The 18882-nt window shown below is 36.5% G+C and overlaps 1 protein-coding gene across 1 annotated transcript in view; it reads left to right on the forward strand.

Moving 5' to 3' along the window:
- LOC150105113 (disheveled-associated activator of morphogenesis 2-like) overlaps positions 1–18882 on the forward strand; it is a 575640-nt gene that overhangs the window by 360431 nt on the left and 196327 nt on the right. The gene's annotated exons all lie outside the window — the stretch shown is intronic.

Genomic DNA, 18882 nt, shown 5'->3' on the forward strand with positions numbered 1-18882 from the left:
TAAAGATCTTTCAGTCTTGTGAATGTGACTTCATGGAGAGATTGAGAGCAGTTGATGATGGGGAGGAGAGACTGACTGTAAGTGAGCAAGAGGTGTTTGGGGAGTTGAGTAAACTAGATGTAAATGAGGCTGTGGGACTTGATAATATATCACCGCGTATTCTGAAGGAATGTGCCAGAGAGTTGACACCTGCCTTGACATATTTTTTTTAATACGAATCTTGCACTTGGTCAAGTTCCTAAGGAGTGGAAGGAGGGCAAGGTTGTGCCACTTCATAAAGGAGGTGATCGAACTCAAGCATCAAACTATAGGCCTATCTGTTTGTCAGGTGTTGTGGTTAAGTTGTTGGAGAAGCTTGTGAGAACTAGGATCCAGAGTTGGGTTGACAACAATGATATAATCTTTGATGGACAGCATGGATTTGCTAAAAGAAGGTCATGTTTTAGTAATCTACTTACTTATTACAATAAAGTGACTGCTTCCTTGGACAGAGGAGAAGGATACACAGTAATATACTTGGATTTCGCAAAAACTTTTGATAGAGTACCTCATGATAAGTTGACAGTCAAACTAGAGCAGATGGGGTTGGATATTAGATTAGTGCATTGGATTGGAGACTGGCTATTTGATAGGTATCAACAAGTTGTGTATGGGGATGCGATATCCAGGAAAAGGAAAATCACTAGTGCAGTGCCTCAGGGGTCTGTTTTAGGGCCATTGCTGTTTAACTTGTATATTAATGATATTGGCGAAGATTTGGATGGAGATATTCAGTTGTTTGCAGATGATGCAAAGTTGGGACAAACCATAAAGAGTAGTGAAGATGTTGTGGCCTTGCAAGAAGACTTGAATAAATTGAGTGATTAGGCATGGAAATGGGGATGTGAGTTCAGTGTTGCAAAATGTAAGGTTTTAAAATTTGGCAAACAAAGATGGGATGCGGAATTTATGCTTGGTGAGAATATATTGTTGGAGGTAGAGAAAATAATCGATCTGGGGGTGATAGTGGATAAGTATCTAAAATTTAGGGGACACATCACCAAAATTGTGAAGACAACACAAAGGCTTCTGGGAATGATGCAGAGGACACTGACGTGTAGAAGTAGGGAGATTCTTGTTCCATTGTATAAGGCTTTGATTAGGCTACACGTGAACTATTGTGCCCAGATTTGGTCACCTGGTTTTGAGAAGGATGAAGAGCTGTTGGAAAGGGTTCAAAGGCGACTGACTAAGGTAGTTTCTAACCTCTGGAATGTCGAGTATCAGGAAAGATTGAAAAGATGTAAATTGTAGAATCTGGTGGAGAGGAGGAAGAGGAGAGATATGATAGAGACCTACAAATTGGTAAGGGGTTGTTATAAGATCAATGGTGGAGAAGTTCTACAGAGAACAGTGGGAGATCAGGGGAGAACCAGAAATCATCCCTGGAAACTGTATAAAAAGGGTGTGAGTAGGTGAGTGAGAGGAAAGGCAGTTTTTTTTTTTCGTGCAGAGTTGTGAATGATTGGAATGCCTTGCCTGAGAGTGTGGTGTCTGCAAGGAGTTTGAGTGTGTTTAAGACACAGTATGATGAGATGTGTGTGATACAAGGACCTCCCAGATGAGTCTTTGACTCCATGAGGTCTTGGGGTAATAATAATAAAATAATAATAATAATATATCACGTCTTTTACTCCTGCTACCGAACTCTGCAGTTCACATTTCTCACTCTATAGCAGGCATTCCAGAATCCTAATATTGTCTTAGTCACTCTTCGCTGGATCCTCTCCAATGTCTCCACCACACTGAAAAACCAGGTGACCAAATATAAGCATAATAATCCAATAACATAGAAAATAAATATCAAGAAGTTGGCAAGATATTCTGGAGGTTGTTGAAAAAGCTTAAAATGAAGGAAAGAGTGTTGTAAACGGAATTAGAGATGATAGAGGTGACATGAAAACTGGAGAAAAAGATATCCTTGAAGTGTGGAGTAATTACTTTGAAAAATTGCTAAATGAAACAAGCAGTGATAGCAGAGTGGTAAAGAACACTCAACAGACATACAGTCAGGAATACATATCCATACTTGAAGTAGAAAAAGCCATCGAAGGCTTTAAATGTGGAAAGACAGCTGGAGTAGATGACATTCGACCAGAAATGCTGAAGTGTGGAGGTATAAAAGTCTTACAGTGGCTGCACTGCATAGTTCAGAAGGCCTGGACAGAGGAATGAATTCCCGATGATTAGAGTAGAACCCTACTCAGTGTTCTTGGTAAGATTTATGCAAGTATACTTAAGAAATGGTTGAGAAGAATTGTGGAAGCAAAGCTTGGTGAAGAACAAGCTGGATTCAGGCCAAATAGAGGCTGTCATTATCAGATTCTCACTTTACGACAAATTGTGGAGAAATCATGGGAATATAACAAAGATCTGTATTTAAGATTTGTAAATCTGGAAAAGGCATATGACAGGGTGCCAAGAGAGAAGCTATGCAGTATGCTAAGGTTATATGGTGTCAGTGGGTCATTATATTAAGCAATAGTTAGTCTTTATTTGATTTGTAAGTCAGCAGTTAGAATTGAAGGAAGTACAGGAAGATGGTTTAATGTTAAATCTGGTGTCAGACAAGAATGTACATTATCCCCTCTGTTATTCATTATCTATGTGGATCACATTATGATGGAAAAAATGGTATTAAACCTGATATCAAAATTGGAGATGCTAATATCAGCTCTTTGCTTTATGCGGATGATGTTATACTTCTAAATAAATCTGCTAAAAGTCTCCAAGATTCCCTGACTAAATTGAGTAGCTGTTGTAATAGATATGGTATGAAGGTCAGTAATAGCAAGGCAAAGGCAATGAAAATAGGCAGTAGCATTGAAAATGTCAACTGTGTTGTGAATGGAGAACCTGTGGAACAAGTAAAACATTTCAACTACTTAGGAATGATTTTTAGTGAAGATGGTAAATTAAATATGGAAATAGACAACAGAATTGACAAAGCTGGTATGGTAGGAAGTCAATTGAATAAATTCATATGGAATAAGAGAGAAATTAATCGTAACACTAAATTAGCTGTATACAGGACAGCTAATTCAAACCAGTTTTAACTTATGGATCTGAGAGCTGGGTCAGAACTGAAACACTTGATCAAAGACTAGAGATTGCAGATATGAGAGTCCTGAGAAAGATTAGAGGCATGAACAGATGGCATCAATGGCAATATCATATTAAAAACGATTATATTAGGAAAGAACTTGCCATTGTCAGCATCCACGAATGTGTTAGCAGAGCTAATCTCAGGTGGTATGGTCACTGAAACAGAATGGGCATAGAAAGATTAGCAAAACAAGTGTTCTCTGCCAGGTTGGCAGGAAAACGACCCAGATGAAGACCAAGATATAGGTGGATTGTTATGGTAAAAAGTGCCTTACATGATAGAAATATAAAATCTGATAATGTTGGAGTCTTGACAAGTAACAGACTGATTTGGATGAAAATTATAGATAGGAAGTTTGTAATTTTTCATGTAGTACTATCATATCCTGTATACCTCTTGAGGGTACATGGCAGGAATTTGATGATAATGATAATCCAAGTGTAATCTGACCAGTGCTTTATACAGAGACATAAACACTTCCTAATATCTACATGTTAGAGTACTTGGTATCATAGCAGCACTACGATGTTCAGTCTTTCTAGCAATTGCAATATGTCCTCTAAATGTCACACTGCTGTCAATGTCGCTCCCAAATCTCGCCTCTCTTTGACTTCAACATTATCAGATTTTATATTTCTATCATGTAAGGCACTTTTTACCATAACAATCCACCTATATCTTGGTCTTCATCTGGGTCGTTTTCCTGCCAACCTGGCAGAGAACACTTGTTTTGCTAATCTTTCTATGCAGTACAGCTATCAGTATAGTACAGAGGATTATTATATTTCTGCACTGCAAAATGCAACACCTTTCACTTATTGATATACACAAATATTAAAATCTATTCAAATCTTCCTGAAGGGAAATATCATCATCAGTGCTACTTATAACTCTCCCCAACTTTGCATCATCAGCAAACCACTGAAGGTCCCCAGTCATTCCACATGATATATCATTTAAAAACAAGTTAAACAGTAGGAGCCCCAGAACAGAACCCTTTGTACCAGTGGTCACCCTCCTTTTTTGAGACATTGCTCCATCATACACAACTCTCTAGTATTGTTCAGAGAGCCAATCTCTGATCCATCTAACCAATATATCTATTCCCATCATCTGCAGCTTGTACACCAACTTATCGTTTGGCAATCTCTCAAACGGTTTTGCAAAGTCCAAGAATATCACTGTATATGATTCTCCCTTATACTAAAATGGTCTTGCTAAAACAAGACCTAACCTTTATAAATGCATGCTGACCATCATAAAGAATACTATGTCCATCAACCCAATCTTGTATTCTATTAGAAGATCGGTGATTACAAGTGCAGTTATACTGCTCTATAATTGGAAACTTCAGTCCTAGAAGCATGCTTGTGGAATGGTACTATTTTGCTTTCTTTTCACACCTTAGGAACGTTACCCACTGCAAGACTTTCATTAAATAAACAGGTCAAGGATGTAGCTAACTGTTGTGCATATTCCTTAAGAATGCGTGGCAATATGTCATCCATTTCGACAGCCTTATTAACATTTAACCCAATCAACACCTGATATACCTCTGGTTCTCGTGGAAAGGCTTAGACGTTGGTTATGCATTTTTTTATACTAAATAATTTAAGGAAATTACAACGTCAACTAGGATATACATTAAAATAAATTTTATTATACTTCAATATTTCGGCAACATCACGTTGCCATTTTCAAGAAACTTAAGAACAAGACACGTGCACACAGGCACAACAGACAGTAAGGGAGGAAGAAGCAGGAAGATATTATTTCTCCTAAAGTCCTGATGGTGCCCTCTAGCAGGCAATGTTGGTATTCTTGGGCGATTGGGCTGAAGGTCTTCTGATGTAGGTTTACCAAATTTGAGGCAGTCTCATGCAGCCAAATTTGTTGAGGTTTGGAGTGTTTCTTAGGGCTGAAGCTGATTCCATGAAGAGCCTTTCATATTTGTATTTACTACGGTGTATTATTGTGGCTTTCTTCCACCGTATTCTATGGCAGGTATCCAGCGCATGGTCAGCAAGACCAGAGTGGCTGTATTGGTGAAACCGGATGTAGTCCTTGTGTTCTAAAATTCTGATATTTGCTGTCCTGCCTGTTTGGCCAAAGCAGGACAGATTACAGCTGCAAGGGACCTGGTATACACCAGGTAGGTCTAGGGGGGGGGGGGTAGGTTGGTCTTTAGTAGAGCAGATAAGGGATGCCAATTTTTTATATGGTCTGTAACAAGAAGTTAAGTCATGTTTTTTTAGGATTTTTGTAATTTTTTCGAGGTGCCTCGGATATAGGGTAGGGTGATTCTTGTTGTAGGGGGAGGGTTGTAGTTTACTGGTTTCAATATTTTTTGGAATTTTTTTTTGGGGGGGGGGGGGTAGCCATTGGCTGAGAAAGTGTTGAGAATGTGGTTTGGTTCTGTGGTTAGGATATTGTAATTTGAACAGATAAAGTTAGCCCTGTTGTGTAGTGTCTTAATGACTCCATATTGTTGCGAGGAGGGGTGGTGGGATTGTTGGTGAATATATCTGCCTGTATGGGTGGGTTTTCTATAGACTGAGAAAACCAAGGTTCCATCAGGCTGGCAGGTGACTAGTGTGTCTAAGAAAGGAAGGCAATTGTTTTTTTCTTCTTCCATGGTGAATTTGATTCTGGGATGTTGGTTGTTTAAGTGTGTTAGGAAGGAGAGGAGTGCATCAGAGCCATGTGGCCAAATAGCAAACACATCATAGCGAAGCCAAATGGTTGGTTTTTGTGGAGCAGAGTTTAAGGCTTTCTCTTCAAAAGTCTCCATATAAAAGTTGGCCATGGGTCGGGAGAGTGGGGAACCCATGACTGTCCCCTCTATTTGTTTGTAGAATTTTCCTTGCCAAACAAAATAGCCTGAATTCATTGTGAACTGAAATAGGACTGTGATATTGGGAGGAAATTTAACTTGGATTAATTCTAAGGATTCTTTGAGTGGGACATTTGTGAATAAGGAGGAGACATCAAAAATGACCATTATGTCAGTGTGTTTGAGTATAAGGTTTTCTATGCTGGCTTTAAAGTGGGCTGAGTATTTTATGTGTGAAGGTGTGTTGTCAGTATAGTGTGAGAGAGCTTCTCTGAGAGATTCTCAACACTTCCTCAGCCAATGGCTACTCCCCCCCAAAAAAAAAAAAATCCAAAAAATATTGAAACCAGTAAACCACAACCCCCCCCCCCCCTCACAACAAGGATTACTCTAAATCCATCACCTTACCCTATATCCGAGGCACCTCGGAAAAAATTACAAAAATCCTAAAAAAACATGAATTAACTTCTTGTTACAGACCACATAAAAAGTTGGCATCCCTTATCTGCTCTACTAAAGACCAACCTGCCCCCCCCCCTCCCTAGACCTACCTGGTGTATACCAGGTCCCTTGCAGCTGTAAGCTGTCCTACTTTGGCCAAACAGGCAGGACAGCAAATATCAGAATTTCAGAACACAAGGACTACATCTGGTTTTGCTGACCGTGCGCTGGATACCTGCATAGAATACGGTGGAAGAACGCCACAATAACACACCGTAGTAAATACAAATATGAAAGGCTCTTCATGGATCAGCTTCAGCTCTAAGAAACAATCCAAACCTCAAGAAATTTGGCTGCACGAGACTGTCTCAAATTTGGGAAACCTACATCAGAAGACCTTCAGCCCTATCACCCAAGAATACCAACATTGCCTGCTAGGGGGCACCATCAGGACTTTAGGAGAAATAATATCTTCCTGCTTCTTCCTCCCTTACTGTTTGTTGTGCCTGCGTGCACGTGTCTTGTTCTCAAGTTTCTTGAAAATGGCAACATGACGTTGCTGAAATATTGAAATATATTAAAATTTATTTTAATGTATATCCTAGTTGACGTTGTAATTTCCTTAAATTACTTAATAAAAAAAAAAAGATATACCTCTGATCCTTTCACTTCCAATTCTCCTGATACTTGCTCCTCTTCTATATATTGCATGGTATCATTTACATCAGTATGATATATGCTGATAAAGTGTTCTTGCAATAATTCTGCTATGTCTGTTGGAATGGTCACGATGCTGCCATGACCATCAAAGAGGGGAGAGTAAGGAAGGAGATTTTGAAGTGGTGCTTATGACTGAAGAAGTTAGTCTAGGGAATGCAGCGCCGCATTTACCATTTGGTGCAAAATGGGGGCCTCATTTTAAAACCTTACTCCTCACAAAGAACAATAAAAAACAGCATAGTTATAGTTGCAAAATAAAATACTTATTTTTAAATATTAATTTCATAATATAAAAACTAGAGGCCACTGAAAAATTTGTGAGGCTTCCCACTTCCATTTGAAATGCATTGTTCTTTCCTTAGAATATAAAACTAACAGGAACTCTGTATTCCATAAAATTCATATATTTAAGTGTACCATTTCTTTGCTGGACTTATATACACGTCCAGCAAACCTGGATAATATTCTGTCCACCTGCTGAAAGAACATGGATAAGAAGTGTGGTTTGACCGTCATGTCCATTAAAAGGTGCGATAATCCTTCACGCTGAAAATAACACTTAACTACATTACCTGGTGTACGTAGTAGCTACGTTCTGTGGCCTACAGCAAGAAACGCAATTGCTTGCCGTTTGCTCGGTAACCGGAATTTAAGTTACATCAGACTAAATACCTATCAGTTATATTGATATTGCTGCTTGTTTTTATCATATAATTATAGTTTTTAATGCCAGTGTAAAATAAGAAATCCTTTCATATTTTCTTCACTTCATATTGTATCACTTTGGAAGATCAGTGTCACTATCAATTTTTTTGCTAATTATTTTAATCACCAATACATTTTAAAATTCTCCAAGAACTTGATTTAAGATAATTATTTTTGTCAAACAATTATTTTATAAATTCATGAAAATCCGAATCTAAAAATGAATACAGCCTCCATCTGTTCCAAAGTTTCCAATTTTATTCATAATCTTAGTTCGAAGGTTAGTTATCATACGTAAATCTTGAATCATATCATGTAATGCGTAATCTGTAGGTTTTTGCATTTCAACTTTCTTGGTTTTCCCCCTATTCACTCACTATAAATCAAAATAAACAGCAGTTATGAAGCCAATTGTTATGTACATATTTTCGGCTAATTTCGATATTATGCGGCAGTTTTGAAGTAGCGATATTTTCCCTACAGTTTATCTTTTGAAACATGTGTAGGTGCATGCATCAAAATGAAATTTTATTTCGAAAATTTTAATAACAGAATTAATTTTCCTTTAATGGCTAACCCCCCCCTCCCAAAATTATCACCACACAGACACACACACACAAAATACTGCTAGATAACATGTGTGCACTTTCTTTTTGTTTGAATTCGTTATTTTTCCAAAGTAATTGTATGGTTGCAGTTTTAAGCAAATGACAAAGGTGTAGGATCTCTGATAAAATACCATTGGATACAAATTAAAAAGACTCACAATCGGAAGCGCGAGTAATGCAGTTTAACACCATTTGTTGTTCATAAAAAAATAAATAAATCGTTCCTAAAATTGAAATGTGAAAATAATTGTGAAAATAAAATGTGAAATTGAAAATAATCTTATTTTGCAAGGAAAGGAACAAAATGTCATATTTATTTCAATAAATGTTATTTAAAAAATATAAATATTTGACATAATATTTCCAATGCAAACAAACATTTTGATTATTTATTTTCGCATGTGTGAAATTCGATTTTATTTGGGAAGAGACACAATAAGTAAATTGTGGAGCAAAAACGGGTCAATCCAAGAAATACAGTGCACATAACTACAATAATCCATTAACAGATGGGGGGGGGGTATTGCATTTTAACAGATAGAATGCTGATGAAACTTCATCAGCATTCCACCTTTTTATTAGGTCAAAAGGATTTTGAGTATATATTTGCGAACAGATATATTCAACATAACTTAGCCAGTTTTGTTGTAAAAAGTGTCGCATTTGAAGAAATATTAGCGGCTTAATAATAAAATAGCAAAATTCATAATGCTTCAGAATAACTTTATCATGTTGATAATACCAAAATAAGATGAGACACATCTGTAGAAATCTATTATTATTATTATTATTATTATTATTATTATTATTATTATGAGAGGCCTTTTAATTATGAACTCTGTAAAGATATACTTAATAAATTTGTATTTTTGTGTTTTTAAATAAATAAATAAACTAGTTTCATTTTGTCACAGATGGTTTTCGCTGGACTACCTGGAATTTTAAACTATTGTTCTTATCAATATTGTAAAAACTCGATTGTAGCTTAAATATTTCAAAGCACATTACATCGATTTTTTACTTAGGTCAAGTCCCATAAGAATGTTGTAAAAAATAACCTTGTTTGTCTCTGTATATTTTATATTAGAAATTTTTGTAAATAGCCCTTTGGAAATTAACTGTATCTACTTCTTTAATAAGAATATGTTAGAGTGTTAAAAACAAAGGCAATGTTTTTCGCCAGAGCTGTATGTAATAGATCTACATGGCAGCATTAGAAAGGTTGTTTATTAAATTTTGTGTCTATGAGAAAGGCTTACAAGCTCTGCACGTAAACACCTCCGAAGTCAGTCAGAAAGGTTCAAACAACTTTCCGATGGTCGGCAACTTACAATGAAAAGAAGGCACAGAAGTGCAGGCGAACTTGAAACTTAAGATGAAAGAATCATGCCGAATTCTTCGGGGTTACAAACTTCGCACAAGGTCTCAGAGAAGGCATAATAAAAGGGGACAAAGCCAAGGATATAGGGCTTCCCAGATCCAGAAGTCACTAGAGAGAAAGAGAGAGAGAGAGAGGGCTTCCCATTTCCAGACGTTGCCAGAGAGGAGCTTCCCAGTTCCAGTCTTAAGAGAAGGCTTCAAGTTGCTGAAAGGAGATGTTCCAATCGCCGGAGAAAAGCTTCCAGGCCAGATAGAAATCCCGGTTGACAGTTGGCTGCAATTCGAGTTAGTGGAGGTGGAAGAAAAAGGAGGCAGTCATCCAGGCATTTTCGGCGAGCCCAAGCAGAGGAGAAAAGGCGAGACAAATTACCCGAAGCACCTTCGCTTGGAAGTTTTTCTTTTCGCCGTGGGAGAATAGCTTTTTGCTGGAGCTGTATATGAGTACCACAGGGCGCAGTTCACAGTCCGCTATTTTTTCACTGAGATATTTCTGAAGCCAGATTTCCTGAAGTAAGCTCAAGATCTGAGAGGAGAGAATTGCCTTAGAACTTTTTGTGCAAGACCTTTGACTGAATGTGTGATACAGAGCTTTTGTAAGTTATATACTTTTGTACAATTCCTCTTATAATGTGTTTTATTTGGACAATTAAGATTTAGATTAACAGTAACAAGAAGTGTCAATAAGAGAATCTATTGGCATAACTTAATAGAGAGTTTGCTAACCTCTTTGCAAGTATACTAGATGTTTAATAATTGAAAATTGTAAACAGAGTAAATAAGTTTTTGAGTTAAAGAAAGTTTTGCGATCATTTTGACAACAGAGGTTTTTTTGTGTGCTGCTGCTTCCATTTTGTATTAATTAGTTGGGTAAGAGCAGTTTCTATATCACATAAATAGAGCATTTGAATTTCAAGTTTATTATTATTTATCAATTAAATTGATTTTTCAATTCATTTTTTGTACATCATGATTCTAGTCATTTTAGGGTAAACTGTCGAGTAAACAAGTGGATGTTAGCAAGCATAGCAAGTTATTGTTACTATTTATTGCCTCTACATTTTAACTGAAGCTGGAATTATTATGCTTATTACTGAACTTAAAAAAATCAAAGCTGGAGTTGAATAAATCTTGTAATAAATAAATGTTGTAATTCCATAAATACGATGATTTTTGCTATAATTTTTATAACCGTAAATTCAAAATTTTTATTTTTAGTGAGAATACCTGAACTTTACAGTTCATGAAGTTCCAATTTTTACCTCAATTAGCAAGCTTAATTTGACTGCATTTAAATTCTTTTTTTTAAAAAACAAAAAAAACTTTTATCCTTATACTAAATTATTACCATACATTTTAATATTTTTTCGGTATTCAGAAATTTTGTAGCAACTATGATGCTTGTCAAACAAAATCAACATTCTCAAAATCAATAATCAACACTGCAATTGAAATCTTTCACAGAAAGATTTTAATTACATCTTTCTTTAAATTAATTACGACTCAATTACATGGAAGTGTCCTTGGTAAATGTGGCGGTCGAGTTAAGCTAGTCTAGAAAACGTGTTTTTAAAGTTAAATATAGTGTGGCTTTTTGTCACAAATTGTGCTAAAATTGTGCATCGGTTAGAAACAAGTGTCCTTCAGTGGTATTATTGTTTAGAACTGTGTTGTATATATTGAGTTTTCACTGCCGTTTGTTTCACTATATCAACGTGTAAAGATGGCGTCCAACAAGAAACGTACGTCAGTGGCGCGCAGGACTTCTACTATTACACGAAAGGCTGGCTCAGCGTTAGATTTTTCGCAATGGATGCGTTGCGGAAACTGCTACATGTATGCACCGAAAAATGTGAAGGATCTGTGGTCGGTCTGGCAAAATGAAAAGAAAGAAAATGTCGACGTATGTGAGAAGTGTCGGGATAGGCTGGAGCGTTTAGGAATGGAAGATGACATCGGGACCGTAGCGGAAGAACTTCGGCGGGAGTTTATGAAAATGAAAAATGACCTTCATCTTCTTCATGAGGAAGTGGAAGTGATCGGTAAGGAGATACTGGAAGTTAAAGCTGAGTTTAATGTGTTAAATAGAGAAATTAGGACTATAGAGATTACTTTAGCTGAAGTAACTAGAACAGGATTACATATGGGTGAGTCTTTGGTGAATGATTCAGTAATAAATAGTATGGGAGTGATTGGGAGTCAACATAATAAAACCACAAGTGGCCAAGAAGAAATGAGATGTAGTGAGAGTGGGGGGGGTAAGTAATAGAGAGTTGAGTAATGAAGCTGGGAGAGTCATGCTGAATAGTGTAGAGAATGAGTCCATGAGTGTGAACTTGAATGAAGTTAATAGTGGTAAAATATATGGTGATTCTATGATTAAGGGTATGGAGAGTGGTATGCATGAGGAGTGCTTGGCTGATGGTACAATAGAAAGAGTGGCTTTAGCAATAAAGAGAGGGCATGAAACAGACAAGATGATAGTTATGGTGGGTACGAATGACCTGAGAGGTAGTATAAATCGGGTAGGAAAAGATTTAAGAACATTATTAGATATTGTGAAGAGGAAAAGCGTCAATGGGAGAATAGTGTGTGTGCTGCCTCGTTTTGACAATTACGAGTTAAGTAGACGAGCAATTATAATGAATGATATGATTGCAAGAATGTGCAGAAAAAGAGGTCTGGAGTTTGTTTGAAGGAAAAAGGCAGTTGTATGCCAGAGATGGACTGCATCTTAACATGGAAGGACATAAGAGATTGAAGAAGTTATTGTTTTCTGAACAGGTTGAAGTTATTGGGCAGGGAAACTAATATTGAAAAGGTTGAGTGTAAGAGAGAGAAACTTTAGCACTGATTGTGTATTTATTGATCCTTATAGGCAGAATAAATTGCAGAAGAGAGGGGAAAAAAATCGGCATAGGACTACGGTAGTTAGTGACTTATATATCAGTTCTAAAGCCGGTACAAGATCTAGAGGGAATCTGCAATTTTTGTATACCAATGCTAGAAGCATTAGAAATAAGAGAGAAGAATTTTTGGCATTAGTCAGTGAAATCTCACCAAAAGTTGTAGGCATTAGTGAAACTTGGCTGTCAGCAGAAGATGTGGTCACTGGAATTGAATGTGATGGGTACAGTATTTTCAGGGAGGATAGAGAAGATAGAACAGGAGGAGGAGTACTGTTGATGATAGCTGATGTGTTGCAGCCAAAGAAAGTAGTATATCATGATGATAGACATGTGAATGAGAGTTCATTTGAGGCAGTCTGGTGCGAAATAGTGACCAACGCAACCAAATATACAGTTGGATGCTGCTATAGGCCAGGGAGTACAGGGGGAGATATTGAATTCATGCATCAGCAACTTAGTGCAATGAGTGAAGGCTTAGTGATTATTATGGGGGATTTTAATTATGGTGATATCAATTGGAAGGAGGAAATATCACGTAGCAAAAAGGAAATGGAGTTCATACATCTGCTACGAGATAATTAATTGAAACAGCACGTAACTGAAGGGACACGTGGTGTGAGAGTGTTGGACCTGGTTATTGGTTCAGAGGTTATATGCATAAGTAAAGTGACCTCGTTACCTCCAGTTGGTGAAAGCGATCATGTGGTATTGACTTGGGAGGTTGCAAAATCTGTGGATTTTTCTATTAAGAAGGGGTATGTACGAAACTACAGGTTAGGCAATTATAACAAGCTTCGGAGTGAGCTTGCAGCCATCCCATGGCAGAACATATTGCAAGGGAAAGATGTTAGCAGAGCTTGGGATAAAATCAGTGGGTATCTGAGGAAAGCAATATCAGATTGTGTCCCCATGGTCAGGAGGTCAAACAAGGTAGGCATTAGATGGATGAGCAGTAGTATCAAGCTTGAACTACAAAAAAAGAAAATGTTATGGAGAATTTACAAGGAGAAGGGCGATCAGGACACCCATGAGCAGTACAAGGCTCAAGCTAGGAAGGTTACCAGCATAGTAAGAAAAGCTAAATCAGATTATGAGAAGACCTTAGCCAAAGAGATCAAGGGTAATCCCAAAGAGTTCTTCCGCTATGTGGCAAGTAAGAGGAAGAATGACTTCGGAAGGATAACCTTAGTGGGTGCTGATGGTATTGAGGTGACAAAATCAGATGTAATAGTCGAGTTACTGAGTGATCACTTCTCAAAAGTCTATCACCCAAGTGAGGATATCTCTATACCTATAGCAATACCTAATGTGAGAATTGAAGCTAAAGAATCAGAGGTATTAAATATATTGCGAAACTTAAATGCAAACACTGCGGTAGGCTTAGATGGAATATCAGCTCGGGTGTTGCGTGAATGTGCAAATGAATTGTCAACCCCTCTTACCTGGATATTTAATTTAAGTTTGAACTCTGGTATGGTCCCTAGGGAGTGGAAGTTAGGCAAAGTGGTTCCTTTGCATAAGGGTGGCTCTAAAACTGCAGTATTGAATTACAGACCAATCACCATCTCAGGAGTAGTGGTAAAAGTATTGGAAAAGTTGGTTAAAGACAAAATTCAAGAATGGGTGGATCAGGATATGATACTCTATAGAGGCCAACATGGTTTTGTTAAAGGTAGATCCTGCCTTAGCAATCTATTAACTATCCATAATAGAATAACATCAGAGTTGGACAAAGGAACTTTCTACACAGTGGTACTTCTGGATTTTGCTAAGGCTTTTGACAGGATACCCCATAGAACACTGTTACGCAAATTGGAGCAGATGGGAATGGATATTAAATTGGTGATATGGATAGGAGAATGGCTCAGGGAGAGATACCATAAGGTGGTGTATGGAGGAGCCGAGTCCAGAATGAGGCAGGTGACCAGTGGTGTGCCTCAGGGCTCTGTGCTTGGGCCAATGTTGTTTAATTTGTATATAAATGATATAGGAAACGGCTTAAAGGGAGATATTCAGTTGTTTGCTGATGATGCAAAGTTGTGTAGTGCAATAAAAAATCAAGCTGATGTTGAAAGTTTGCAGGAGGATTTAAATAAGCTGGTAAAATGGGCAAAAGAAAATGGATGTCAGTTCAATGTGGAAAAGTGTAAAGTCTTGCATTTTGGGATTAAAAGATTACCAGCTGTGTACTACATAGATGGAAAGGTACTCCAAGAGATTGATGAGGCTAGGGACTTAGGGGTATTGGTAGATAAGGAGATGAAGTTCAGAGGACACATTGCTAAGGTGTCCAAGATTGCACATAGGATTACTTGGTTGTTGAGGAACACACTGACATCCAGAGATAAAGAGGTTATTATTCCCCTTTATAAAGCATTGATACTTCCACATTTGGATTACTGTGCTCAGGTCTGGTCACCTGGATTCCTTGGAGATGAGGAGGCTGTGGAGAGGGTTCAGAGAAGAGTGACCAAGTTGGTGAGTGATATAAAAAATGCTCCCTACATTGATAGATTGAGAGCTTGTGGATTGCAGAGATTGGCTGATAGGCGAAGAAGAGGGGATATGATAGAAACATTCAAATTACTAAAAGGTTTTTATAGGATTGATGCAGGGGAAATGTTTCAGCTGTGTGATAGTGATGGAAGAACAAGAGGTCATCTCTGGAAATTAAAGAAGAGTGTGGTTAACAAAGGTGTCAGAACAAGGTTTTTTGCCTGGAGGGTGGTGAATGAGTGGAATTCATTGCCTGACTTTGTTGTGAGCTCTTCATCTGTAAATGAATTCAAGAAGAGATATGACAGATATTGTTTTGCTAGTTTGGGTCTCCCGCGATGAGTCTACTGACTCCATGGAGATACCCGTAATAATAATAATAATAATAATAATAATATTTAAAAGTGTAAATAATATATATATATTTAGAATTACATTAAAAGATTTTAAACTATTTAGAAAATTTAATATTAAATATAAAGTATCGGAGAAGTTGCATAATTATTTATAATCCATCGATATAAGTTAGTCATTTATTTATATAAAATGACTTACAAGGTTGCTAGTTTAATTTTACCAAGATTTTTTTAATATTAATATTTATTGTATACATGTGAAATTTGTTTATATTTTTTGGAAGAGACACAATAAATAAATTGTGCATCAAAAAGGGTCAAATATTGTAGAACAGTAAAGGAAATTCCAAAAAACGGTAATTAAACTGATAGTTTAGTTACCGTTATTTGGCTAGTACTTGTCAAGCAGTATACTGTATAAAAGTACACAATAAATAACGGAAAAAACTCACGTAGAAAGATTATTTATTAGTATAATTTTCGCCTGTGTGTCACAGGCATCTTCAGTACATTAAGCGCAAAATTAAACACTAACTGACAATTCCAAAAAGCGCCACCTAAGTAGCTGGTGTAAGATAACTAAAAAGATCAATAACTTTCCTTAAAAAAAAAAAAAAAAAAAATTAATACAATAAAAAGTTAGGAAAGATTAGCTGATTTGTAAAGTACTATCTCCCATAAAGGGCAGGGGGATAGACGTAAGCCGTCGGGTCTGTTTAAGTTAGGAGAATGAAGTAGAGTTTCACATGTTTCTTTATAAAGGCATTCCATGAGAAACTGACTTTTGTGAAGAACTCTTGTCTTTCTCCAATGAACTCTGTGTCTAGTGAAGATGGCATGTTCAGAAAGTCCAGACTTTTCAGGTTTAAAGTATTCAATATAAGATTGGTGTTCTTCTAGCCGAATAGAGGCGGATCTTCCCGTTTGTCCGAAATAAGATAATCCACAAGAGCATGGAATCTGGTAGACACCTGGATGATTAAGATGTGGAAGCTTGTCCTTCGGAGAAGTGAGAAAGGTGGAGATTTTTCTAAACGGTCGAAAGGCAACAAAAATTTCTGAACATGCCATCTTCACTAGACACAGAGTTCATTGGAGAAAGACAAGAGTTCTTCACAAAAGTCAGTTTCTCATGGAACACCTTTATAAAGAAACATGTGAAACTCTACTTCATTCTCCTAACTTAAACAGATCCGACAGCTTACGTCTATCCCCTTTATGGGAGATAGTACTTTACAAATCAGCTAATCTTTCCTAACTTTTTATTGTATTAATTTTTTTTTTTTTTTTTAGGAAAGTTATTGACCTTTTTAGTTATTTTACACCAGCTACTTAGGTGGCGCTTTTTGGAATTGTCAGTTAGTGTTTAATTTTGAGCTTAATGTACTGAAGATGCCTGTGACACACAGGCGAAAATTATACTAATAAATAATCTTACTACGTGAGTTTTTTCCGTTATTTATTGTGTATAGAAGTGTATATCCTAATTATATGGTTAAAGTAGTTGTCGCAGTCGGTAAGAATATATTATTCAATTAATTATTATTCTTATTTTACTGTTAGTCGTTTATTTTAACAAAACCAAGATACTACTGTTTCTATTTTTGTATTTTTTAAGCTTTTAACATAATTGTTTATTTTATTTATATGTTTATATTGGATTTAATAAATATTTATTTCACTTTTGATAGATTAATACACATAATGATGCCAAGAATTTGAATCTGCAGCTAGTAAAAGAAAACGACTTAGAGAAAATGAAAAACAGCTAAATAGTCAAAAGGCAGCAATTTTGTCTTTCTTGTGTTCTGAAAATGAAGAATTTTGTAGAACTGAAGTAGTACTTCACAGTTCTCGGAATGAAAACAAAACATTGGTATCATTATCAGGAGGTCTGCACAGTTAGCCTAGTGGCTTTGTGCTTCGCAACCATATGCCTGGGGAAGGAGTGTCCTAGGTTCGATTGCCGTCAATGACGTGAGGAGCTGAAGGATCTTCCTCAGACACAGCCAAGTTAGCTGGTCTTGGGCATGGACAGCAGGGTTTTTTCTGCCAGTTTATCTAGTGTTTTTCATCCCACAAAGTGGCAAACCGGTCCGAGGACACACATGGATTACAGTCAGGAATATTGACCCAGTGATAGATCTGATTCGTCAGCCTATGCTGGTTCCAGAGCCCGGATAAAATTTGGGGAACTAGATAGTACTGTGAACTCCCGTAAAAAGGGGGAACGCTGTATCATTACACGAAATTTATTTATTATCAGGAGGAGATAAAAGTGAAAATGAAGAACATCAAAATGATGTGGAAAACATAGGAGAGAAAGAAGTAAATGAAACAAATCAAGAGGATTCTGAAGAAAATTTTCAATCCGAGTCTGTACTTACCAGCAAGCAAGTTATCTCTTATCCTACCGCTTTAACAGTGTGGCCACTTACTATTAATGAACAGTTTATCGAGCATATTTTAATAAATATGCCCCAGAATGTTTTTAAAATCAAAAATTTAAAAAAAAGAATACACAGAACACAATAGAATATATGTCAGAAATGTAAATATATCACATTTTTACTGTAAAAAGGCGAATGGAACAAAGGAGAAATGACAATGGCTAATTTTTTCAGAAACCAGCAAAGCAATTTACTGCTTTGTTTGTAAATTGTTTTCTAAGTCAAATAATAGCTTAATGAAGGATTTTAATGACTGGGGAAATATAACACGAACCTTATGTGATCATGAGCATTCTACTGAGCATATACGAGTGATGTGCACATATCGCAAAAGAAAACCAAGTTCTATTAAGAGTCGAATTCAATCTGAATTGATCAAACAAATACAATCTGAAGAAAATTATCGGAGAGAGGTTTTAAAAAGAATAATAGCTACCAGTAAGTTACTGAGTAAACTAGGGCTAGCATTTAGAGATTATACAAATGATATTTTTTCTGATTCTTGCGGAAATTATTTATCGTGTTTACATTTTTTAAGTAAATTTAATGATTTTTTAAAACATCACATTAAAATGTACGCCAACTGTGGTTCTGACAGATCAAATTATCTGTCTTACCATACTTGTGATGAATTCATAGCTTTAATAGCTAAAAAAACAAGAGAAATATTAATATCAGAAATTAAGGAAGCTGCTTATTTTGCAATAATACTCGATTCAACACCAGACATTGCCATAATGACCAACTAGCTATGATATTTTGTTATGTTGCCACAAATTCTGACATTAGAGAAACATTTATCATGTTCATCAGAATTACACAACATAATTCCTTATATTTAG

The sequence above is a fragment of the Typopeltis vanoorti genome, chromosome 7 (assembly GCF_054136105.1).
Source record: "Typopeltis vanoorti isolate ZY-2024b chromosome 7, IOZ_Tvanoo_1.0, whole genome shotgun sequence".
Lineage (NCBI taxonomy): Eukaryota > Metazoa > Arthropoda > Arachnida > Uropygi > Thelyphonidae > Typopeltis > Typopeltis vanoorti.